This window comes from Capsicum annuum, chromosome 11 (assembly GCF_002878395.1).
Source record: "Capsicum annuum cultivar UCD-10X-F1 chromosome 11, UCD10Xv1.1, whole genome shotgun sequence".
In the NCBI taxonomy this organism is placed as follows: domain Eukaryota; kingdom Viridiplantae; phylum Streptophyta; class Magnoliopsida; order Solanales; family Solanaceae; genus Capsicum; species Capsicum annuum.
This window is the reverse complement of record NC_061121.1, coordinates 109,764,411-109,792,263: the sequence shown is the minus strand read 5'-3', so window position 1 is coordinate 109,792,263 and position 27,853 is coordinate 109,764,411. Positions and strand designations below refer to the sequence as shown.

The following is a 27,853-nucleotide window of genomic DNA, read 5'->3' as shown; positions in this document are numbered from 1 at the left end:
CAATTTTTATCAAAATGAATTAATATATCAATAACACATATCAAGTATACATGCATCCGGCATATGTATCAGATAAATGTATTTGATACATATTAAGAACTTGTGTTTTCTTCTTATAATTTAAGGATGATACTTATGTTTGAAATCTAATAAATAAGATATATGCATCAGGAAAAATCAGTGCTACACACACACACACACATACATGCATATGAATATCTCTTCACACAACTATATTGTTCTTGATATCAAAAGTCCATCAGTTTTTATCAAAATTAATTAATGTATCAATCACAAGTACCAAGTATACATCCATCAGGCATTTATATCAGATAAATGTATTTGATACATATCAAGAACTTGTGTTTCCTTTCCATAATTTAAGAATGATACATATGTTTGAAATCTAATATATAAGATATATGTATCATACATATGTATCAGAAAAATCAATATTATATGTATATATATATATATATATATATATATATATATATACATTACTACATATTATAAGTCAAAATAGTAAATTTCATCGTCCTCACAGATCATATTTTGGCGCTACGTGGGTCCCACAAAATGAAAACAATCATAAATTTATTAAAAACTTGAACCACAAATTTATTTGATGTTATACATTTACAATACGCGGAAACACCACCAAATAAGTTAATATTTTTTTGACACATCTTATGTAACATTCTTTAATTTCACACAGCTTCAAAAAAATAATTAAAATTATAATAATAAATATTTTTGTGGCTACAAATTATTTTAATTCTAAAATTGATTTTTTTTTTATCATAGTTAAGTAATAAATATTTTTTGGATGAACTAAAAAAAAGAGTATCACAAAAAATAAGGCGGAAGTATATTTTTTTTTCTTTATTCTCATTAATTTTTAAATTTTAATTTATCACACTTTTTATCATAAATATCATCTTATCCTTATTTTATACTCAATGATTTAGGACTGTATAATATTATGACTCACCAGAAAAGAGTTGGTGATTGCTTCCTTTAAAATCTCTGAAGTTGTGTTATTCGTATTAGTTTAGGTTCTTTCATCTTGGTTAGGTAAATTATCTTGGTTATTGCTCTTTTATTATTTCTTTAATTTGGGCGTAGATTGATGGTTATAAAAAAAAAGGAAGAATGTCCTTAAAAATAGGTTTGTGCATGTTTCAGATTTATATCATCACGATCCATAGGAAGCCTTTACAATATTTTATTCTTGATAAATACCCAAATAAAAGGATGGTCTATCTTTTTAAAATTTTTTATAAATTCTATATCTCGAACCATCCTCTTACATGAAGACTTGTTAGATATTGCAGAAGTTGAAAAAATCTCAATCATTTTTAAAATTTATCTAATTTGGAGGTGTTTGACAAAGTAATCATAAGGTAATTTATGTGGTTGTAGATCACTTAGATTTTCTAGTGACTGGTGAGAACCCTTTTTTTCTTGAAAATGTGTTATACACTTATGCTTCTGAGATTTGTGCTAATATTTAGTTTGTTGTATATTTTTTTTCGGGAAGGAGGGGGTGAGTTTTTTTCTTTTTGATCGTTTGGGTAATTGATATAATTTTCCTATTTTTGATATGTAGCTTCTGTGATGAGCCAGATTTGTTCCATGATTCCGTAGATGCAAGGTTGTCTTTCTTTTTTATTTAATTTTTTTTGTAAAAGCTGCAGATCTCTATGCTAGCTTTCAATTTCTATTTCACGAAAGATGTTTTTATAGTTAAGAAGTATTAAGATGATTTTTCTATCTATATTGTGATAAATCGATAATTATCGCCAGAATCATGAGCTATGCTGCTGCTTTTGCTTAGAATTTATTTAGAAATTTCAAAACTTTATATTGTAGGATTTCCCACTATTGAAGAATTCAATATGGTAATTAGTGTATCGACTTTAAAAGTGTGTGTGTTTGCCACCTTCTTCATCTGTGTGTTTCTCATTATTCTAATTTTGAAAAATTAAGAAAATTATATAGTTAAAGTGGCTCTAAAAAGCCTTGAATAGCTCTATTGCATACACTTGTTCATGTATTACAAACAAGTTTAATTCTATTTACACGCTTTATCTAACAATTATTAAAAAAGGAACGTCTCCTAAAATTTGAAGTACTATGTAACAGTATTAGTTTATAACAAAATCTTGCTACTTTGAAGGATTTAGTTTTGAGATGGAATAAAATAGAAAGGATTTCTTAAATTAGAATGTGCTACCAGGAGTGAGCAAGTTGAGTCTTTTGATGAGTTTCTATTTATAATATTCAATCTTACCTCTGCCTAATAGCTTTTCTGTTCTTCTGTGTTAAAGATGTTTGAATGCATCTTATATTGTTCAAGAGCTTCATTTGGTACAGATAAAATTCATTTTTGATGGCCATCACTGGACAATTGATCCTCAAAGAGAGTCTGTTACAAGAGGTTCAATACACAATAATGTACTATGAGTTGATAGATGACTTGGGTATTGCCTTCCCACAAGCACATACAGAAGTAACTTTGTATCCTCTTACAACAATTATGAATTAGAGCCAGCATTCTATTACAATACTTCTCTTTGCTTACAACCCCCCCCCCCCCCCCCCCCCCCCTTCAATTGCTTGCTAACTCTTTAAAGATAGGGATCATAGCCTCACTCAAATTGATAAAGAACGCTTATGTCAGTTACTTGAGTTTTTCATGTAACTTCGTCAAGTTATCATTCTCTTTACTAGATTATGATTTACCCCATAATTGTATTGGTTGAGGTTGATATTGGGCTTAATTTTTCTCTATTTTTTTTTTTGAATGTTGTATAATGATGCAGTTAATATATTTTTTTCTTTCAAATAAGGTATCCTGATTGCCATGCCAATTTAGAGAATTTTTTTGCTTTTATTAAATAATTTTAAATATTCCAACGCTTATTTTAGTAACCAAATATTGCTCACCATTTTCATAATTGGTGTCCTTTTGAGTGAAATTACCTTTATTAATATCCGAAGGTGTTTGATTTACGTTACATTATTGTAACAACCGACTTTTTAAAGAAATGTGCGAATGGTGTATTTCTTTATGATTTGACTATTTTATCCTGTAGTTGTATTATGGTATTTCTGGGGTATGATAGTGACTGGCATGGTTCTCGATGCATTATGATACCATTTATGCGATATAGTGATTTTTAATGGCTTCGAGAGCCTTATTTGGACTTATGTAGATATCTTTTAATACGAGCCACATATGACTGAATGGACTGTGCCAGTAGCTCCAGAATATCTATTTTAGGATAGGTGGATCTTTGGTTTGGGTTTCGATACACCCAATCTCATTTCGACCTATTGGTCGGAAAGTTAGAAAATTGAAAATATGAGTGTGGGTGATGTTGGGTATATTTATGCATTCTAGCGCTAATATTCTAGCCTATTTAGCCTTGTTTTGAGGATGATTCAAGTGATTAATGGGTTGATAATGATATAAATGAGCATTTATGTGTCCAAGTATGTGTTTACAATGTTTAATGGTGGTTTTACATGAGTTTTGATTCAATTTGAGCATTTAGAGTTCAACCGAGAAAACTAGTGTAACTAGCTTGAGCTAGGTATTTTTCTAATCTATTGTGTGGGTTTCTAATGTATTTTAATGAGTTACTAAGGTTGTTATTATGTATTTATATGTGAAACAACTTAGTTATAATGTTCTAGGGTCAATTGGATCAAGAAAAGAGTCAAAACAATAAGTTAAAGCTCAATGTGAATTTAGCCTATGCTTAGCTCATGTTTCTAGTTCATCGTTGAGGATGTTGTGTTTTTTTGAGCTCTAAATTATTATGTTTAGTGCTATAAGATACTTGTTTAATGGACTATGATGATATATGAAGGATTTACAAGCTTCAAATCAAGTGAAAACAACTCAAAAAGGCTTGGAATGGATCACAAAACCACAAAACACAGCTTGACGCCAATTTGGACACCTAAAAAGTATTGGGAGAGTGTGGGTGCATGGGAAGGATTCTGGGAGTGTACATCGCTCCAATGGATTCAGAAGGTATGCAAAATAGTGAACCAACGCAATTTAGATGCGACGCGACGCCCTTCAACGCGTTAATCACTGGGTTCGCAGACGACCAGAAACTGTTTCCTTGTTCAACAAGGCATGGGCTATTTCTTCTACTATAAATAGGACCCGTTTTTACTTACTTTTGAACGTCTTGGAAGATTAAGGAGGCTACCATAACTTCTTTTTAGGGTTTATATCTCTTTTCTTTAGTTTCTTTCATGGTTTGTATCATCAATCCAAGGGATTGGATGATGACTATTTCCATTAAAGGCTAAAACTCTTTTTCTAGGGTTAAGGCCACATTTATGATTACTTTTTGAATTAATTTTGTTTGATTTGTGTATCATTATGGGTGTTTGTTTATTCTTGTTTTAACTATTTTAAGGATTAGCTACCCTTAGAATACGTCAATTGTCAACCTTGTGATCTCGGGAGAGGGAACAGGGAGATAGAACTGAGGAATAAACAAGATTTGGTTCTTGATTCTTTATAAAATAAGAGATTTGAATTAGCATATAGGACAGGGATGTACTTAGATGCCTTACTTGATTCACACGTAGGAAGATAGCTTAAATAACTAAATTGGATCATTACATCTCCGCTCAACGATGTAGTTGTAATGCTCAACTTAGGTAAAGGATTAAAGATTGGGAAACCATAATCGCGCAATTAACCCTACGAATCAACAGCCAAGATAAGCAATTTAATGAATGAAGTTCAATAACTTAGTATGATTGGTTGTAAACCTTAACCCTGGGCTTCTATCCATAGATTGTCCTACGTCATTTACTTTTCCGCATTAGTTTAGTTTTTTTTTTTAATTCTAAAACTCTATTTGCTACTTTTATCAATTGTTGAACTAGAATTGGATAGGTGGCAAACGCAAGTCCCTATGAGATCGATACTTGGGCTTTCTTGAAGCCACTTTACTACTTGATAAGACTACCTACACTTGCGTGTGCACTTGGGCACTGTTAGTGGGACCCCTATTTTGTCAAAATAATCTCAAATAAAAAATTCAACTTTGCCAGTGGATTCAAAACGTCGATTTTAAGGTGGTAACATATTTGGTGTGATTTTATGACTTTTAAATCTTATTTCATCCCTCGGTTTGGAAATTTACAATTTCGGATTTTGGGGATCAACTTTGAATTTAGTGCGGTTACATAGTTCGTTTGCATATATCAGATTCCAAATGAATCCCAGACACCTCGTTGAAGTTCGGATTGGACTTTAAAAAAATAGTTTTTACTGTTATAGCTGGTGCAGAAAATCTGCACTATTTATATCAGCTTTTTATCCCCTTTTTTGGGCCCATTTTGCTCATTTTTCATTTTGTCACTTGAGAGTTAAATCCTAAAATAATGTGGGAGCTTGGGAAGCTAGATTAACATCTATTTCTTGATTTTGTTACGGATTTAAGGTAAGAAATCACCATTTTTCTTAGTAATTTCTTGATTAATTTCTCAAAAGCCAAAAATCTCAGGGCTTGATTAAAAACTCTAATTTCACTCCTTTTTACTTGAATTATATTTTAATCTTATAAGTATTAGTTTTTCATCAATTTAACATTCAAAACAACTCTGATTCTTGATTTTAACCCGAATTTCAAAGATTTTACCCCGCAAAGCTTAAAAATAGTTTTTCTTCTATTTGACCCTTATTTTTTACTCAATTTAACTTGAGTTTTCATCTGTAGATTCCTAAAAATATGAAAAAGATATTCTTAAAGTAAAAATACAATTTTACCCTTTAAAAAAACTCATTTCGGGGGTCCGTTTTGACCCCAAATAAAAAGTAGTCAATATGGGTGTCATTAATTTTGTTTTGACGCATAGATTTCATATTTAATATTTTTAGTAGAGTTTGAGACCATTCGTGAGGATTAAGACTTTGGGAGTAAAGTCTTGGTTGCGATATTTCAGCTTTTGAGCTAGGTTATGGCTTAACTCTTTCAGACTAGGTTGGCTAGTAAATAATGGTACAAAATGCATGTTAAGGATGAGAACTAATCATGAAAAATGGTTATCTATGTGTTGTGCCCATGTGGAGGCCTGTATGTAATAGAATTGTTAAAATTGAGATATTATGTGATATGTGTGACCGTGTGGGATCCTATGTAATGTGATACCCTTGAATATATGTGAATAATTGTATTGTGTTATTGAAATACCGAATGTTATACGATTGGTGTATTGTGATATATTCATACTTGTTACATGAGACATGTGAAAATTCATGGATGAAACGAAAATATTGTGTGAATATTGACTCACGTGGTTGTGGAAATGTATAATTGTGGTTGGTGTGGAAATATATCATTATGATTAGTTATGAAAATACTCATTGTGATTGTTTGTGAGCATTACATCCTCATATCATACTCATTCATGAAACATTGATACCATCGTAGCAATATTTGAGAAACATTGGCAACACCTTTTATAAAATCCTCCCCGAGGAAAGTGCCGAGGAGAAGATATTATAATACCTTATAAAAACTTTCTAAGGGATGTGCTGGAAATGCGATATGAAATATGTGGATTGTACATGAGTTGACGAATGCCCCATGGGTTATACATCGGGAAGCTTTGGCTCCGTAGGTGTATACGGAGATTGTGCAATGATTTCGGAGGTTGTGCGATGAACTTGTGCATTATCATCACCACCACCATCATCATTATCATATACATTGCACTTACTTTATTGTGTTTATGTTGTGTTGTATTGTCATATTGACTTGGCATTTATGTATTTGTCTTATCTTCCTTTACTTGTATTTGATATCTTGTATCTACAGGTTCTGCCTTGTTTTACTTATATGTGACATAATGCATACTTGTGTTCCATCTTGGTGTGTTTTTGTAATATATGTGATATATTAGAACTTTTAGTATAAGTGGTGTGGGCTACCATTGTGGGACATTTTCTGATTGCAGGTGGCGTGCCCTTAGTGTATATTTTGTATGCTTTATTTTCTACTTTGCTTAGTCGGCCTATTATACCTATTGATTACAAGTGGACCGTACTCACTCCTACTTCACCCTTTCAGTGCAGCTTCAGGTTCGGGTGCGCCTCAGATTAGTTGAGTTTCGGGCGCTTTCAGATTACTCAAGGTAGCGGTTGGACGCTCATATATTCGGAGTTCAAATCTATCTTTCTATATTAGTTATGTCTTTATTAGTATTTAGAGATAAATATTATTCCTTTGTGGTTATTTTTCTGATGTATTTAACTCCTGAATTGTATTAGTAGTTCTTACACTATTGACACCTGGTTTTGAGCATGATTGGTTGGATAAATTCTTTTCACATTGTAATGATTACTTGTATGGTTATGCTTCATTGTAGAAGCCTTTCCTTGGGTATTTTTATCTTTTTTTCTTTTTGTATCAGTTTGGGTGATAGGCTTACTTGTCAAGGTACGCTGCGACAAGTGCCATCATGACCCTTATTTTTGAGTTGTGACAAATTGGTATCAGAGCAGCCAGGTTTCGTTGGTCTCAATGGTGTAAGAACGGGATATCTAATAGAGTCTCATGGATCGGTATATAGATATTTGTGTTATCTTCGAGAGTCTATAGGACATTTGTAAGAAATTTCCCTCATTTTGTTCTTTATCGTGCGAAATTCTTTCATACCTTGTGTTCTGAGTTAGATTTCACTCTTTCTGTGTAGATGGTGTGTCTTATACTACATATTAATTGACAGATACTGTGAAAGAATGGTGGAGATCATTTATCAGTTGTAGGCCAGTTGATGCTCCTGAGTTATTATAGGATCAGTTGGTTGATGCCTTTTTGGAGAGATTCGTGCCTTATAATTTGAGGGATCAGATGGGAGATGAGTTTGATAATTTGGAGCAGGGATCTATGATAGTTTTTTAGTATGAGGCATGCTTTCATGCCCTGTCCAGATATTTTTATGATAGTATTTCCATCGAGTCTGAGAATATTTAGAAGTTTGTGAAGGGTTTGGATTTCTCCCTTCAATTAGCTACATCTCAGATGGTTGTGCTTGGGGATTCTTTTCAGAGTATTATGGATTATGCTAAGATGGCAGAGGGTATTCTTAGTGAATCTTAGGGAGGCGCCAAGAAGGCGTGATGTTTTGGTGTTCAGGAGTCAGACCTATCAAGGTAGAGATTTTAGAGATTCTCGTGGATACCATGGCAGGCCAGTGCATGCAGCTTTACAGAGTTCAGGTGGTGGATCTTCTAGTTTAGAAGTTTAGAGAGGCAGTTCGGGCCTAGTTGTGCCTTTTCATATTGAGACTGGTTTGGAAGTTGCTATGTGTGTAATGAGATTAGCCATGTGGCCAGGAACTGTCCTCACTGGGTGATTCGCGCTACTTATGTTCCAGCTGAGAAGGGTAGGGGTGATACCAAAGATGTAAGGGACATAGGTAGTGGACTCATGGGGGTGGTAGTAAGGCCACTCAGGTAGTTGGTGATCGTGGGGCCACCCAGGCAACTGGTGATCGTGGTCAGTGTTATGCTATACCGGCTATACCTGAGGTAGAGGCTTCTGATATTGTTATTACAAGTACCTTCCCCATTTATTTCAGACTTGCATCTGTATTATTTGATCTCGGTTTAAATTTATACTATATTTTTGTGTATTTTTCTTTGGGTTTTAAATTTACTAGTGAGCCTCTTGCCATGCCTATTTGTGTATCTACCCAGTAAGTGATTCTTTAGTGGTGAATCGGGTGCTCTGATCTTTTGTTGTGACTTTTGCTGGGCATGAGACTTTGGTAGACTTATTTATGTTAGATATGGTCGATTTTGATGTTATTTTGGGTATGAATTGGTTGGCTCCTTTTCATGTTGTCTTAGATTATTTTGCTAAGACTGTGACTTTAGCTTCGCCGGGTGTGTCAAGGATAGCTTAGAAGGGTGCACTTTATTCGGGTCCTAAGATGATTATATCTTATATTTAGGCTCGTATATTGTTTGAGAGGGGATGTTTATCTAACTTGGATTATATTTATTATATCAGTATTATTTTGCCTCCTTTCTTAAATTCTGTCTGTGGGTTTATGGATGTGTTCTCTATGGACTTTCTTGGTATGCCTATGGATGGAGATATTGATTTTGCTATGGATGTTGAGCCGGGTAGCAAACCCATTTCTATTCCTCCTTATAGGATGACCCCAGCAAAGTTGAAGGAACTAAAGGATCATTGTAAGAGTTGTTGGATAAGATATTTATCTGACCTAGTGTTTCTCCTTGGGGTGCATCTGTCCTATTTGTAAAGGAGAAGGATGGTTCTATGCAAACGTGTATTGATTATTGACAATTAAATAAGGTGACAATTAAGAATAAGTATCATTTTCTTCTCATTGATAATTTATTTGATCAACTTTAGGGTGTTGCGATATTTTTGAAGATTGATTTGAGGTCTGATTATCAAGGATTAGAGCTTGGGATATTCCAAAGATAGCTTTTCGAACTTGATATGGTCATTATAAGTTCTTGGCCATGTTCTTCGGGTTGACCAATGCCCCTGTCGCATTGATGGAATTGATGAATCAGGTGGTTTGTCCATATCTTGACTCCTTTATTATTGTATTTATAGATGACATCTTGGTGTATTCCAAGAGTGAGGCTGAGCATTAGGAGCATTTACGGACTGTGCTTCAGAGATTGAGGAATGAGAAGTTGTATACAAAGTTCTCTAAGTGTGAGTTTTGGTTGGAGTCTATTTCTTTCTTGGGTCATATGATGACTAAGAAAGTTATTTTGGTTGATCCAACCAAGATTGCCACGAATTGTGATTAGGCTAAACCTAATTCACCTACTGATATTCGGACTTTTATTGGCTTAGCAGGCTTTATCAACGTTTTATTAAGGGTTTCTTTTCTATTGCAGCTCTATTGACCACGTTGACCCAGAAGAAGATTTCTTTTCAGTTGTTCGATGCTTGTGAGACGAGCTTCTAAAAGCTCAAGGACTTGTTGACTTCAGCTCTTATATTGCCTTTGCCCAAGGAGGGAGTGGGCTTTACCATGTTTTGTGATGCTTCAGGTATTGGATTGGGTGCTATGTTGATGCAAGATGGCAAGGTGATTACTTATGTGTCTCATTAGTTGAATCTTCATAAGAGGAATTATCCTACCCATGATCTAGAGTTGTGAGCAGTTGTGTTTACCTTAAAGTTGTGGAGGTACTACTTGTATGGAGTCTATTGTGAGATCTTCTCAAACCATCGTAGCCTTAAGTACTTCTTAACCAAGCGAGATCTTAATATGAGGCAGCGTTATTGGCTTGAGTTGCTAAAGGATTATGACTTGGCCATTCTCTATTATTCGAACAGGGCTATTGTGGTTGCGGACGCCTTGAGCCAAAAGTCGACTAGCATGGGTAACTTGGCGCATATTTTGAGCTAGGAGAGGCCTTTAGCCTTAGAGGTTCAGTCTTTAGCTAACCAGATGGTTAGGTTTGATATTTCGACACCTGGCCGTGTTTTGGCATTTGTGGAGGCTAGATCTTATTTGATGGAGCAAATTCGAGCTCATCAGTTTGATGATATTGGAGTGAGGTTGATTCGAGATAAGGTGTTGAGTGGGGAGGCTAAGAAATCCTTATTTGATTCAGATGGAGTTTTGGGGATTGAAGGCTGAGTTTGTGTGCCTAAGATGTAACATGATTTGAGGCAAAACTACTAGTGGGGTAGTATGAGGCAAAATATAGTGGATCAAGTGGTTTGTTGCCTATGTTGTCAGCATGTGAAGAGCAAGCATATGACCTGGTGGATTTCTTTAGAGGTTACCTATTCTCGAGTGGAAGTGGGAACAAATCACCATGGACATTGTGACTGGTTTACCTCGTACATCTCATAGTTCTGACATTATTTGGGTCATCATGGATCGATTGACCAAGTCAACTCATTTTATTCTAGTGCAGGTCTCATTTAATGCTGAGAGCCCATCCTGTATCTACATTCGTGAGATTGTGCGTCTGTGTGGAGTGCCGGTGTCCATTATTTCAGATCGAGGTTTTGTGTTCATATCCCACTTTAAAGACTTTTCAGGATGAGTTGGGTACTCGGGTTGATCTTAGCATAGTTTTTCACCCCCAAACTAAAGTCCAGTCAGAGTGGACTATCCAGGTTTTAGAAGATATGCTCTGCACATGCGTGATGGATTTTGGTGGTCAGTGGGAGCAACATTTGGCTTTAACTGAGTTTGCATATAATAACAGCTACCATTCCAGTATCGACATAGCTCCTTTTGAGGCATTGTATGGTAGGCGTTGTTGCTCCCCAATGGGTTGGTTTGATGTTTTAAAGGCGAGACCTCGAGGTATGGACTTGCTTCGTGAGTCTTTGGATAGAGTTCGGGCCATTCAGGATAGACTTAGAACGGCTCAGAGTAGGCAGAAATGCTATGTTGATTGTAGACTTCGTGACTTAAGATTTGGCGTTGGTGATCATTTTTTCCTTTGAGTTTCACCCATAAAGGGTGTATGAGGTTTGGGGAGAGGGGCAAGCTTAGCCCAAGGTATATTAGTCCATTTGAGATTCTTCGGACTGTTGGTGATGTGACTTATGAGTTGGTGTGGCCCCCTGATCTATCAGTTATTCATCTAGTTTTTCATGTTTCTATGCTTCACCGTTACATTTCGGATAAGTCTCACGTTGACACACCCCGAAATTTAGGCCATGTCGTATGGGCACCTCAAGAACACATGTACTGGAGGTCGCCCCGTAACCCAACCTAAACACCTCATCATATCATGGGAGTCGAAGGAACTCAAATGATCAATTTAAGACCGCGGAATAATATCATAAGTCAATATTAAATACATATAATAATTATACCCAAGTTCACAGTTGTTAATAATACCTCTATACAAAATTGAAGTTAATAAGTATATATACCAGGACAAGCCCCTGACTATATCCAAACCAAGTCTTAAGGAGACTAAGTCTAAAGATAAGGACTAAGAGATGAATGTCTCCCGAATACAAGGAAGCTTGCCCGTTTAAGTCAATGCACGAACCGCTCGATCGTCTAATCACTGTGTAGGTAAAGAAAAAGATGCTTCTGCCACTTCATCGTGAGGGGACATATCATCTAGAGACGGTTAGCGGTTGAAATGCTAGCATGTAACTCAAGGGTAAGGATGAAATAACATCATCATTTAATAAGAAGTTAATATATCATCATCTCTCAACAATAAGTCAATATAGATATATCGTCATTCATATTCATATACTTATACTTACACATAGGTGTTCCATATGCTAATCAAGAGACCAAGGCTCGACATCATTCTTGAACATATACTCATACACATGGATATACACAACATGTTCATATTAAACCACAATGGGTACAAGACTTAGCATGCATTCTCAAATCATTCATAAGACATGGAGTGAAGAACTTCCAACCGAGTTAGCCCATTAGGTCAATATCATTGCCATTCCATTAAACTAGAAACTCGAATCGCTAGTCTTATTGCCGGTCTAGGAACTCAAATCACTAGCTGTGTCATTTGACGAGGTATTCTAACCTCAAGAAATCTCTTCGTACTAGCAACTAGAATCACTAGCCATATCACTGGTCTAGGAACTCGAATCACTCATTGTTATTGGACTAGAAACTCAAATCACTAGTTATTTCATTAAACGAGGAACTCAAATCACTCGCCATTACTAGTCGACATTTGAACTCTTGACCCATTAGTTTATTCACTTACGTTCATACGATTCATATCACATTTAGGGCTTTGGCTCACTTAGCCAATTCAACATTATACATGACCACATGGTCCCATGTGAGCCTTCATTGCTCAACCATCTCAATAGGCCAATGCCTTCATTGAAATCATCATATGATTCAATTTGTGGTCCTCAACACCCACACAAGACATTCATATGTCATTAACAACATTCTATCACATTTTTACCACACTTGGTTCCATACACAATTCAAGTTTCTTTTTATATCTAGGGTTTTACCCTCTCATTAGACATAAACCAAAAAGGTTATGGATTTCACAATACATGACTCATAATACTTTCACAATATCATTCAACAATCATTCATACTCATTGAGGGCATTGCCCTAGCTCAACACATTGTCAATCATACAACTAGTCATTTCACTTAGACATTTTCACAAACACCTTGTGTTCATACCTTTGACAAGGTCATTTTCATGGTAGAAATTATTAAGACTAGGGTTACTCAATACCCTCATGTTATGCAATATACAACAAGCACCTACATATACAATCTACCATCAAATACATGAATCAACACAAGTACAAGCATGAATCATCATTATTCATTGTTAGGTAACAAAACCCTTTTCATTTGATTCAAAAAGAATATATACACTTACGAATTCAAGTGTGAAATACATGAGTTTAGAGTTATTTAGAAAGGGGAAGAGATACATGACTTAAACAAGATGACACACCAACAACCTTGACTCGTCCTTCTTGCCACAAGATGAACATCTTCAAACCCTAGCCTCCAATCTTGCTTCAATAGCCTTTAGAGTGTTTAGGAGTGTTTAAGTCTTGTAAATGAAGACTTAGGAGGCTAAAATGCCTTATATAGGAGAGGATTTAGGTTTTTAGGCATGGAAAATGACCAAAAGGTCCTTGGTTAAAAGCTGAAAAGTCTACACGTGCAGGGGTACAATTCCCCCTGATGGTTCACATAGCAATCATGACCTAGGGTACGAGTGGTACCCTAACTCATAACCTACGATTCTCCTAGGTCAGCCATACTATTGTGGTGAAAGGGAACCCTTGATTCGTAATCAAGGTTATGACTCATGCCCCTATAATGAGCTCCACTCATGACCAAAATAGTTCACACGGTTTGAGGCTTTACTCTATATGGTTGAGTAGTATATGACTCATATGCATTGGTTACGACAAAGGTATGGTATTGTCGTATAGAAGGTAGTATACTACCCTAAAATTCTATCTATGGTATGAAAGGGGAGGGGGAGAGGGGTATGATTCGTGACCTAGGGTATGACTCAATGCACCCAATTGTATCCACTCTAGTGACGTCAAAAGTTGTTCTTTCAAGGATTCAAGTCTAGGTGCTTCAACTCTCCCCTCCCCCTTGGACCATCCATCCTCGAATGAGAGGTGAAGCAAGCATAAACACAATTTAACACACCAACATGCATCAAACAACCCTTGCACAAGTTAGAAACAAGCACACCACAAGGATACAATATAACACATATCATGATCATCACCAATCACCCAAAATTTTTGCAAGGCCACATTCTTGGGTGTTTCATTGTCCCCCACTTAGGATCATTCGTCCGCTAATGATGGGTAAGGAAATCATGAACAAAATTCAACATATTAGCATACATCACAACTAACCTTCAAGAAAAATTAGGACCAAGCACACAACAACGTTACAACATAACACATATCATGATCATCATCAATTAACCATTTCATTTCATTCACTGGGGATTCCAATCCCATAATTTATCAAGGACATATGGCTCCTTCAAAGTTTAGGGACTTAAGCCCACTATCAAAGGGAACTTAAAACCAAGACACACGTCAAATTAAAGGGATTAACACATACCTTAATCACAAGCTTCTGGAATGGGAAATAAATGCGGGTACTTGGACTTCATGTCCACTCCCATCTCCCAAGTAGCCTCCTCAGACTTTTGGTTCCTCCATAGAACCTTCTCCAAAGCCACTTATTTTTGTTTATAAATAAAGAAATTTCTGATCTAAGATCCTCATACATACCTTCTCAAAGGACAAGGATTCTGAGACACCAACTTCTTCTGAGAGAATAACCAAGGAAGGGTGTAACACCCCGACTCTGATACCCGAAATTCTACACGATGCCATGACCCCGAAGGACCACAAGCTAACCCATAACTGATATCTGTACCTGTATACTGTATAATATACGTATAAAAATATGAAAATAAAGCTTGATAGGCCGTAAGGTTCAATACTGAACATAACCGACAAAATATAACATATGGATGAGGTATGAAATACCCAAAATAACTGAAATAACCATCTAAACATGATAGTCTGAAAAGCCTCTAACTGTCTGAATAAGGAGTTGATGGGATATGTCCCCAACTAACTTCATCTACTGAAAGCTAAAACTGAATTAATAAAATAACTCATAATATCATCCTCAAATGATGAGGACTCACTGTTAAACCTGTCTGCTACTGATGCTCTGGAGCTAGTCCTCCTGAACCTATGGTATAAAAACACCATAGCGCAAATGCATCAGTACAATTGAATGTACTAGTATGCATGTGAGGTAGGCTAAATACAAAAGGTTCACATGCATAAACTATACTAACTGGCTGGATAACACGAACGTGAGAATGCATGCATGAATACGTAATAATTGTAACTGACATCATGATAACATGATTATTGAGCCTGAGTGTTGATTACATGAAATACTGATAGTTGTATAACTGAAATGACTGATATTGAGCGACTGTATCAGACAGTCTAGTTTCTGATGAAACTAGCTGAGTTCTATACTGATCTGAGTTGACTGTATCTGACAGTCCTAAATTTTGAAGAACTATCTAAGTTTTTTTACTAAAACTATATGACTATATCTGACAGTTCTGATCGTGTAACTAAAACTATGGGAAGTAGTTATCTAACCGACATGCCCTAAATAATCGCAATATAGTTGAGTTGGGGTCCAATCTGTAACCCCAATTGGAAGGGTATCAATACCGCACCACTGTTAAGGACAATCTGTGAGAAACCCTCATATAACAGGTAACTCTAGTGAGAACGGTGGGAACCCTCATATAACAAGTTAAGCCACCTCATCTACCTTCATATAACAGGCTATAATATCTCAACCTACGCTGGCTACGTAGTTCAGGAGCACAAGGATTGCTTCTAAAAATCACACCCTCATATAACAGATGAGTTCCCATCCTTGGGTTCGTTCGGTGCTAATTCCTACTCCCATCTAAAGAGACACTAAACATAATTAACTGAACCGGACTAGACTAATTTCATGGAGTTTTGTTGACCAACGGAATACTATAGAGATTTCTGAATTTACTGAGATTTCCTGAGTCACATGACTGACTGAGTTCTATGAATCATGGATTGACTAAGGATATCGTGAAATATGACACCGGCTCTAGGTACACAGCTATATTTTTTGGGTACAAGTACCCCCAGGAATCGATAGAAGGAAACTGACAAAGCATAACTTTCTTGAATACATGGCCAACATCAACAATTCATACTATGACAGTAGGGGATATTTCATGAAGCACATGGTTATCATAATCTTGTATATAGCTTAGAATGCATATGATTATGTCTTAACTTCATCATTTTAATATCATAATTATATCATCACGCAATTGTATTACACAACAATCCTCATAGAAATTATTTTAAACATAGGGGAACACGTACATTCATAACTTGGGTCACAATTTAACTATCAAGCATAATTTCTATTCTCCTAGGCATTTTATCAAACACTTAGATTGCATGGTTTAAGGCTAGACATGAGCATGAATTTAAAAAAACCTTACTACGCAATTCCGCCCAATTTCGTGATTTCAGTCCACATATAAACGTAATTTCATAAAGACATAATAAAGGTTCCATCTTGGAATTCATACAACAACAACATATGAGCATAATTCAGTTCATAGAATGAATATCACAATTCATAATTTAAAACTTGATTCTTGGGTTTCATGGACGAAAGGAGTCCATGAATGAACACTATGCATACCTTAGATGGAATATTCTTGATGATTCACAGAGGAATTTTCTTGGACTTGGATCCCCAATTGAAAATCCTAATGTGTTCTTGAGAGGATCTTGAGGAAAGTGGCTATATTTTGGTGTAAATGGGGCCTAATCCCGTGTTTTTGACTTATATAGGGGTGGGAGAATTACCCCTTTGCCCTTAAAAATGCGAACATTTAATGACTAAATAACTGGGCACCGACGCTATGGGTGATGCAGTGCGTCGAGGGTTTTGACGCTATACCTGATGCGGCACACCGTAAACGCATCGAGCCTCAATTGTTTTGGCTCTAACAGTCTGCACAACTGGTGACCAACGCGATTGGTGACGTGGCACACCAAGATCGCGTTGGTCCACTATTTTGGATGTCAAAACTTGCTTGAAACGAGTTTTGAAAGATCCAAAACTTGTCCAGGAACATCTATTGACCTTCCTGATCATGAATCAACAAGAATATAGACCATTAATGGACGTTAAGGTGGCGAAATGAATTTTCCAACTTTTAAAGACCAAAATTAAGCTAAGTCTGGGCACCTAGCTAGAATTCTCTAAGTCTGTGACCCCGTGACAAGCTTAAATAACTTAATTAAGCTTAAGTATTTTACGGGGTCTTACAAAGGGTCACCCTCATATTTCCACATCATAGACACATGGAAAATCGAGTGAATGGAGTTCATACTAGGAGGCAATTCCAACTCATAGGCAATATTGCCAACCCTTTTTACAATCAAGTAAGGACCAACATAGCGGGGACTAAGCTTCCACTTTTTGCCAAACCACATCACTCCCTTCATGGGAGACACTTTCAAGAATACCTAATTGCCCACATTAAACTCTAAGTCCCTATGCCTCACATACACATAGGACTTTTGGCGACTTTGGGCAGTTTCAATCTACTACGGATCACCTTCACCTTCTCTAAGGCTTAGTGAACTAAATCAGGCCCAAGCAACTTACCCTCGCCAACTTTTTACCACCCAATAGGAGATCAAAATCTCCTACCATACATTGCTTTGAAAGACACCATGCCAATACTAGAGTGGTAACTATTATTATAGGCAAACTCACTTAAAGGCAAGTGGTCATACCAACTACCACCATAATCAATTACACAAGCCCGTAACATATCCTCTAATATTTGGATAGTTCTCTCTGCTTGTTCATCCATTTGCGGGTGGAAAGCGGTACTAAGGCACACCTTAGTTCCCAATCCTCTTTGGAATGACTTCCAAAAATGGGATGAAAATAGAGGACCACGATCTGAGATAATAGACACAAGAGCACCATGCAACTTCACAATCTTCACATGATACAACTTAGCATAATCTTTCGCCAAGTAATTAGTTCTTATGGGCAAGAAGTAAGCAGACTTGGTCATTCTATCAACAATGACCCAAATAGAATCACACTGATTTCGAGACCTAGGAAGACCAGTAATGAAATCCATATTAATAGACTCCCACTTCCACTCGAGCAATACAATCTCTTGGTACAAACCATCGAGCATCATGTGCTCAACTTTCATTTGTTAACACACCATACATTTGTTTACATGGCTAGCAACATCACGCTTTATATTATTCCACTAATAAAATTTTCTAAGGTTATGATACATTTTGGTGGAACCGAGATGAATAGCATTAAGGGCTTCGTGAGCCTCGACCATGACCCTTTCCCTCAATTCATCAACGTCGAGAACACATAGCCTACCAATCATAAAGTTCGCAGCTTTATGTTAAACCACATAAATCTTAACCTTCATCAAGTCAGGGTCCAATACTTGTTTTTCTTTTATCTCAACACGATTGAGATACAGAATGCAATAAGACACCATCATCTTCGGAGTCCGCAAGTCAAACTCTAAGATTTGCCAAATGGTGAATATCTCTTACCAATTCCCATTTAACCTCATCAACATGGGCCAAACTTTCCATAAACAATCTACTAAGAACATCAGCGACTACATTCGCCTTATCGGGATGGTAATAAAGACTCATACCATAGTCTTTCAATAGCTCAAGCCACCTTCTTTGCCGGAGATTTTACTCTTTTTCGGTAAATACATATTGGAGGCTCTTATGATCGGAAAATATATCGACATGAACACCATAAAGATAATGCCGCCAAATTTTCAGAGCAAAGACCATGGCTAACAATTCTAAGTCATAGGTGGGGTAGTTTTTTTCATGAACTTTCTATTGCCTAGAAGCATAGGCCACTACCCTACCATGTTGCATCAACATGCAACCAATACCGATATAAGAAACATCACAATAAACCACAACACCATCACTACCCTCAAGCAAGGTCTACACCGACGCCGAGGTCAATTTATCTTTCAACTTCTCAAAACTACCCTCACACATATCGGACCACAAACATGTGACCTTTTTTTGGTCAATTTGGTCAACGGGGCAGCTATGGTGGACATCTCTTGACAAACTGTCTATAATAATCAGCTCGACCTAAGAAGATCCAAATATCGATTGGATTCGTAGGTCTAGGCCGCTCTTAACCACTGCAATCTTTTGGGGATCCACCATGATCCCTTCACTAGAGATGACATGACCAAGAAAAGCTACGGCTTTCAACTAAAACTCACACTTGGAGAACTTGGCATATAAATGATGATCCCTCAAGGTTTGCAACATGGTACGGAGGTAATCTATATGATCTGCCTCACTCTTGGAATACACTAAGATATCATCAATGAAGACAATGAAAAATATGTCCAAGAATGGACGGAAGACCCTATTCATCAAATCCATGAATGTCGTCGGGGCATTGGTCAACCCAAAGGACATGACAAGAAACTCATAGTGACCATATCAAGTTCTAAAGACAGTCTTAGGAATATCACATCCCTAATCTTAAGCTGATGATAACCCGATCTAAGATTAGTCTTAAATAAACACATCGCACCCTGAAGTTGTTCAAACAAATCATCGATCCTAGGAAGAGGATATTTATTTTTTATGGTCACTTTGTTCAACTGATGATAATCAATGCGTATAAGAAGGGAACCATCCATCTTGCGTACAAAAAACACAGGAACACCCCAAGAAGATATACTAGGCCAGATAAAAGCCTTATCTAAGAGGTCTTTTAATTTCTCCTTAAGTTCAGGACAAGATCAATCCCAAAATCAATTTCCCTATCGGGGGAACACGGGGAAGATCATCAGAAAACATTTTGGGAAACTCATTTACCACAGGAATGGACTCTAGAGAAGGCTCTTTCGAGTTAGAATCTTTAACTCGAACCAAATGATACAAACACCCCTTTGAAATCAACTTCCAGGCTTTGAGATAAGAAATAAACCTTCCCTTAAGCACTAAGGAACCACCTTCCCATACAATGATCGGCTTATTAGGAAATTGGAACATGACTCTACGGGTCTGACAATCTAAGAAAGCATAACACTAATGCAACCAATCCATCCCCAAGATAACATCAAAATCAACCATGCCTAACTCTATCAAGTCAAAAATAGTATCTCTATCGCCAATAGATATCACACACCCCTATAGACTCTTTTAACAACCACAAAGTCTTTAATCGGGGTAGAAACAAAAAAGGGGACCGACAGACTCTCGGGACCACAATTAAGATGCACAGCCACATACAAGGTCACATAAGAAAGAGTAGACCCTGGTTCAAGAAAACAATACACATCAGGAGAGAATAGTCTAACATACGAATGACAATATTAGGAGAAGCCTCAAAATTTTGGCGAGTAGTAAGTGTATACAGGTGATTTCGACCAACACTGGTGCCAGAAGTAGAAGCAGACATAACACCCTTTAGTGTGGGAGAAGGAGTAGCAATAGGGGCCCTGTTGGCTGAAGTATCCATCCAAGAGGGGCACTCTCGCTGCATGTGCCCGACCTTACCACAATAAAAATACCTACCTCTCCCTTTCTCACACTCTCCACTATGAATCTGACCAAAAAATCTTCAAGGAGGATGGGGTGGAGCCAATTGGGCACTACTAATATGAAATTGGGCACCCAGTGCTCGGGACCCACCACTGAACTAAAACCGATGACCACCCAAAAACTTTACGTAAGAAGAGCGAATACTAGCCGAGGAGAACAAACCAAACTCCCCCACTTCTTTTGTGGCCACTTGCCACTATTTCCACCACTACTCATGAGAGGCCTAAGTTTCCTTCCTTGCCTCTCACTAAACTCAACTTATTTCTTCTTCTCATCCTTTACTTGTTGCATCTACATAACCAACCTAGAGATATCCATGTTATCAATCGACAAGTCCTCCTTGCTCTCACGGACTAACTCACGGGACAAACCCAAGACAAACTTGTGCTACATCCTTTAATTGCTAGGAAGCAAGCTCAACACCCTCAATTTTCAAAGCATGCATGATTTAGAAAATCTTTTCTATTTCATAGACAAAACCTTGAGGATATTCCTTAACCTTCATACCATAGAACATAGAAGGGCTCAACCTCATAAATTGGCCAATTCTTGTGGCCTCAAAAGAAATAGTAGTCGGAGCACCATGCTCCATTTGAGAGGCTACCAATTAAGTCAAGAGGTTGATGGAGAGATAAAACTCTGTATTAATAGTATCCCTTTGAGTGGATGCATTAGGGTTGGTGGGGGGAACCCCACAAGGATGGCAAGATGCCGCAACCCCTAGCTCAGGTTTGAACTCGTCTATAGGGACCTCAGTCAGAGCCAAAGAGTTTTCTTGAGTATCAGATCTCCTTTGAGGAATGATCTTAAAGATAGCAAATGGAATCAAACGAGTTTAAGAACTTTGACATATATATTGAGATTGAAATACAAGAAAGGGAAACATTTCCTAAAATTTTTCATAGATTCTCTTTTATAAGTATGGCGCACTTTACGACCATAAAAGAGACTCTACTTGACACAATATTGTGAACACCCAATTGACCATGAACCTAGGCTCTGAACCAACTTGACACGCCCTAAACTTTGGGTCATGTCATATGGGCATCTCAAGCACACATGTATCGGGGGTCGCCCCATAACCCAACCTAAATCATATCATCGGAGTCGAAAGAACTCTAATAAACAATTTAAGATCACAGAATAATATCATAATTCAACATTGAATACATATAATAACTATGCCCAAGTTTACAGTTGTTCACAATACCTCTATACAAAACCAAAGTCAATAACTATATATGTCGGGACAAGCCCCCGACTATAGCCAAACTAAGTCTTAAGAAGACTAAGTCTAAAGATAAGGACTAAAAGATAAATATCTCCTGGATGTAAGAAAGCTCACCCCTTTAAGTCAATGCACGAACCGTTTGATCGTCTAATAACTGCACAGGTAAAGAAAAAGATGCTTCATCCCTTGCATCACGTGGAGACATAGCATTCGGATACGGTTAGTGTTTGGAATACTAGCATGTAACTCAAGGGTAAGGATAAAACAACATCGTCATTTGACAAAAATTCAATATATCATCATCTCTCAACAATAAGTCAATATAGATATATCATCATTCATATTCATATACTTATCCTTACACATAGGTGTTCCACATGCTAATCAAGAGACCAAGGCTCAACATAATTCTTGAACGTATACTCATATACATGGATATACATAACATGTTCATATTAAACCACAATGGGTACAAGACTTACCATGCATTCTCAAATTATTCATTCATAAGACATAGAGTGAAGAACTTCCAATCGAGATAGCCCATTAGGTCAATCTTACTGCCATTTTATTAAAATAGGAACTCAAATCGCTAGTTATTTCACCAGTATAGGACCTCGAATCACTAGCTGTCTTATTCATTTAACTAGGAACTCGAATCACTAATCTTATCGTCGGTCTAGGAACTCGAATCACTAGTTGTGTCATTTGGTGAGGTATTCTCACCTCAAGATATGTCTTCAAACTAGGAACTAGAATCACTAGCCATACTACCGATCTAGGAAATGAAATCACTAGCTGTGTTATTAGATGAGGAACTCAAATTACACATTATTCATTGGACTAGAAACTCAAATCACTAGTTATTTCACTAAATGAGGAACTCAAATCACTCACCATTACTAATCGACATTTGAAATCTTGATGTATTGGTTCATGCACTTACATTAATATGATTCATATCATATTTAGGGCTTTGGCTCACTTAGTCAATTCAACATTATACATGACCACATGGTCCCATGGTGTAACACCCCGTATTTTGCATGCACTAGTTCTATTTATATGGAACTTGGTATAGCCTTGTGGTGTAGGCAATAGAAGAGATTTATTATGCGAGTATTGATAGAATAGATGGATTTCTAGATACTGCCCATACGTTTTAATGTGATGTGATCAAATTAGCATCGATACAAATATTTAACTTAGAATCGTAAGAAGGTATTTGAATCTAAGGTTTAAAGTAACCAAGTGTGTACAAGTTTTAAGTTAGATTAAAGGGATTAGGAGCTGGAAATGGAATATAATATTGAGGTTCTTGCTTGACTTAATTAAGCTAGTAGGTGAGTCACCTACTTAAGTTATTTGGACCAAACTAATGGATCCATGGCTATGGACCAGATTTGGGCCTATACTAATGTACTTATTTGGGCCCAAATTGAATAAAAGAGGAAGAAAATGGATAAATGGCCCAACTCGCAAATCTGCCAAGGCCCAAATATAATTGAGCCCAACTAAGAAATTAAGCAAGTAGGTGTATCACCTACTTTTACATTTTTAGTAGCTTGAACTCCTTAAGTAGGTGCATCACCTACTTGGACCAATTTGATCAAATTTGGGGTCCAAAATGCAGCTAAGTGGATGGCCAAAAATAGGGCCTATATAAGGCCAAGTTGCTTGTCATTTTCCCTCATTATTAAGTCACAAAAAGGTTATACTTCACAAAATCTCTCTACTTTATTTAAAGAATATTTCTTTTTAGGGTTCTTGGAGAAACCCCAACCTTTGCAGCACAAGGTAAGTGAAAACACTTTTAATTATCTTATGGAAGATTAGTAAAACATGCTATAAGTGCTTAATTAATAAGTCATGGCAGAATATAGAGTAAGATGCTTGCTTACTTTTTTCTTTGTTATTAAGAGATCTCTTTTCTTCTTTGGTTTAAAGTGTGAAGAAAAGTAAAAGTTGAAGTTCTTGAGGAGTTTAAATTAAAAGAATAAGTTGTAGAATTGAAGTAAGGTGACTGCTCCATTTTTTTCTCCTTATAAATGAATTTGAGAGAGGGTTATGGATGTGTTGTTATTGAGAACTCAAAAGATGATGAGTTCAATGATTGATTGCAACAATAAAAGGGATTTGGCGCTGTTTTGTAGACTATTTTGAATGTATATGTTATAGGATACCCAGTTGATATTGGAGAAAGGTATAAATATTTAGAATTGAAATATATAAGAAAAGTGTTGTGGTACATCACCGAACTAATTATTGCTTTTGGTTACTACCCAATCTATTTTGCGTATTGTTTGGAAAGTATAATGAAGCCAAGGTGGTTTTGGTGAATCTTATAAGAACATGTATGGTATGTGGGTGTAATTGGAGGAGAAAGGGGTTAAAATAACACCCTTGAATAATAGATTAAGGGCTTACTGCCCGATTACTATTTTGGTAAAGTTAAATAGCCCAAATAAGTCGGTTGGTTGGTAATATTAGTTTACCATGTATTTTATTATAGATAAGTAATCTAAAAGGCAGAAAGTCAAGTTCGGTTAGTTTCAGAGTTATATAACCAGGTATGTAAGGCATACTTTATTTTGTACTCTTTGGCATGAAATCAGACATTTGTTCCATCCAGTAAGCTTCCAAGGTTATCCTATAAACAAGTGATACAAAATAGTAGTGTATTATATCCCATGCAACCAATGACCTTGTTCCTACTCTTTAACGTGTTAAAAAACCTTAATACATGCTTATTATTAAGCCTGCATATCTATTTTAACTAGAAAACTTTAGGAGTTCTCCGTTTACTCAAATAAGACCCATGTGTTATTTTCAGCTCCTAAATACTTCATTTGTGTACTAGCAGCTCCCCACCTTATTTTTGTTGTATTTAGTTCCCATTTACATGTCTCTTATTAGTAGATTATTGTTTAAAGGTACCATAATATTATGACCACCAAAGTAATAATCTCAAAGGCTAAATAAACTAAGTAACGCAATCTGTAAAACGAGTGGCAGCTCAGAGGCATAAGCCTAGCATGGGCCGATATCGATACCTTTATATATGGGTGGTAGCTAAGGGGAAAAATCCTAACATGGTTAATCCCAATGATCATATGTGGGTGGCAGCTCAGGGGCATAAGCCTAGCATGGGCCAATCCCAATTTATCTATTTACCACTGATCAGCCAGACATTTGCATTATATGGATTACAAAGATTATGAAGTAAGAAAGGTAAAAATAAAGAAAAGAATGTAATGTACGCAGTCCCACAAGTATATATAAAGGTGGTCTACTACTATTACTTATACACTTGTATCTGAATTCTTTTGAGCTTTTGTATCATGTGTTGTTAGCTTCAGCCTTACATATTCAGTACATATTTTCATACTGCCGTCCCTCATGGGGGACCTGTATTTTATGATGCAGACACAGGTGCTTCAGCTAATACACTTCGCTAGTAGGAGCACAGGCTATTCAGTGTCCATTGGTAAGCTCCAGGTTAATTCGAGGCTTTTCAAGTGTGTTCCATATATTTTGGTATTATGCAGTAGTCAAGAGTAGGGTGGGGGTTTGTCCCAACCCTAACCAAGTCTATGTATCTTTTAGAGGCTTTGTAGACTAATGTAAAGTTAAACATGGAAGTATCTTGTCTTTTACATGTGATGGCCCCAACGGCCAAGTATTGTATATATAATTTTGTACTTGCCTATGTAGTTATTCTCAATGATGCATAATGTCATGTTTGCCAGAACCTTTGTTTGTCATAGTTAAATACATGAGAAGTACAAGGTTATGGATTGGTTCTCTCAGGCCTTTACGGCTACGGGTGCCTGTCAGCCCCAATCGAATTTAAGGCATGACAAAAGTGGTTTCAGAGTAGGTCATCCTAAGGAGTCTACAGAGCCATGTCTATGTAGAGTCTTCCTTATGGGTGTGTTGTGTACAACATCTACAAACAAAAGGCTATGGGAATTTAGGGGTTGTTTCTTTTTTTCTCATCTTAGATCGTGCAATAGAGCCCAAAAGTCGTAGGTGAAGTCATATTTAACCACTAAATCTATTTTTTCTCATTATAGTAAAGGTGCCGATTATAAGAAGGTGTAAGAATACAGGAAAGCGAATAGACGTGGATGCCGAAGAAGGAACTAGCAAGTCACCACCTAGACAAGCTAATTAAAGTGAGGCTCAAGCCGAGTTTGCGTCATAAACTTTTTCTACTACTCCATCTCCTAAAAGGCTAAGGAGGAGAAGAACCGTATCCTCAAAATCACCTATTAATGCTACTGATCAAGATCTAAGGAATGCGGTGTAATTGTTGGCTCGTATAGTTGTAGGACAAGTTCAAGGATAAACTATTCCAACCACAGGTTCTAGTGGTGCATATAGAGCAGTTGGCCTACGGACACAGTATTTCCTTAAACTACATCCTCCCATATTTGCTCGATCAGATACTAATGAAGACCCACATGACTTTATTGATCAAATCTAAAGGGCTCTAGATGTCATAAATGTATCGGGTAAAGAGACAGTTGAGCTAGCAATATATAGATTTAAAGGGGAGGCTATATTTGGAATAAAGACTAGAAACGATCTAGGGGTATCGATGAACCTTCAGCAGAGGCGGAGCAAGGATTTCAACGAAGGGGGTTTTATATTCAAAGAAAACTTAGAATTGCAACTAAGGGAGTTCCATATTCAAAGAAAACTTAGTTGAAGGGGGTTCAACATCTACTATAACCACATAAAACATAATTTTAATCATGCATAAATAGTATATTTTTTCATCAAAGGGGGTTCAGCTGAACCCCCGAACAGAAGGTTCCGCCCCTGACCTTCAGCTACTTGGAAAGAGTTCAAAGAGGAATTTCTTGATCATTACCTTCTATTTGAGATTTGAGAAGCCCGTACAGAACAGTTCCCGAATCTTTGCCAAGGGAATATGAGTGTAAGAGAGTATAGCCTCTGGTTTAACTCTTTGGCTAGGAATGCTCCTAATGTAGTAGCTACTATGGATGATAGAGTTTCATCGATTGGTGGATAGATTGGATCCATATCTGGTTAGATATTATACTATTCCTACTTTGAAAAAAGACATACATAGCAAGGATATAAGTTTTTGCACAAAAATGGAGGATCGGAGGCAAAGAAGAACAACACAAGAATTGGAAAGAGGGTATTCCAAGAGGGCCAGATCTATGGGGCAGTTTATGGCATCCCAAGGAGAGTTTAGGCATCAGTTTTCTAATAGACCACCTATGCCATTATCTTCTTATTCTGCAGTTGTTGCTTCATCACAGTTTTAAGCGTTTAAAGATTTTGGGTAAAGATATGAGAGTCATAGTTCACGAACAATGGGGTATCAAGAGCAAAGAAGTATGAGCCAATTAAGACCCCCTCAGCAGCTATGTAAACAATGTGGAAACATTCATTTAGGTGCATGTCATTTTAGGATAAATACTTGCTTTTGGTGTGGTACATTGGGGCATATGATGAGAGAATGCCCACAAAGGGGCATGGGTCGTATGGCACGACATACTGGATCAGTCGTTGCATCATCATCATCAGTGTATTTTTCAAGAAGGGGTGTATAACCTATAGGTAATGGTAGAGTTACAAAAAGAGCAGCTAGCGCAGTGGAGTTCAGAATCGTACGTATGCTCTAGTGGATCGACAAAATTTAGAGGCTTCTCCGGGTGTGGTTACAGGTACATTTTCCATATTTTCACATAATATATATGAATTAATTGATTCGGGTTCTACATTATCATATGTCACTTCATTGGTTGCTGGAAAGTTCAAAAGAACACCAGAATTGCTAGTTAAGCCATTTGAAGTGTCTACGCCA

At 36.8% G+C, this 27,853-nt stretch overlaps 1 long non-coding RNA gene across 1 annotated transcript; it reads left to right on the top strand.

Moving 5' to 3' along the window:
* The first annotated feature begins 1,250 nt into the window (after positions 1–1,250).
* On the top strand, positions 1,251–4,401 carry LOC124888486. The gene is made up of 2 exons (XR_007046772.1): positions 1,251–1,406; positions 3,882–4,401. It is a non-coding gene; the product is annotated as an uncharacterized LOC124888486 (long non-coding RNA).
* The last annotated feature ends 23,452 nt before the right edge of the window (positions 4,402–27,853 follow it).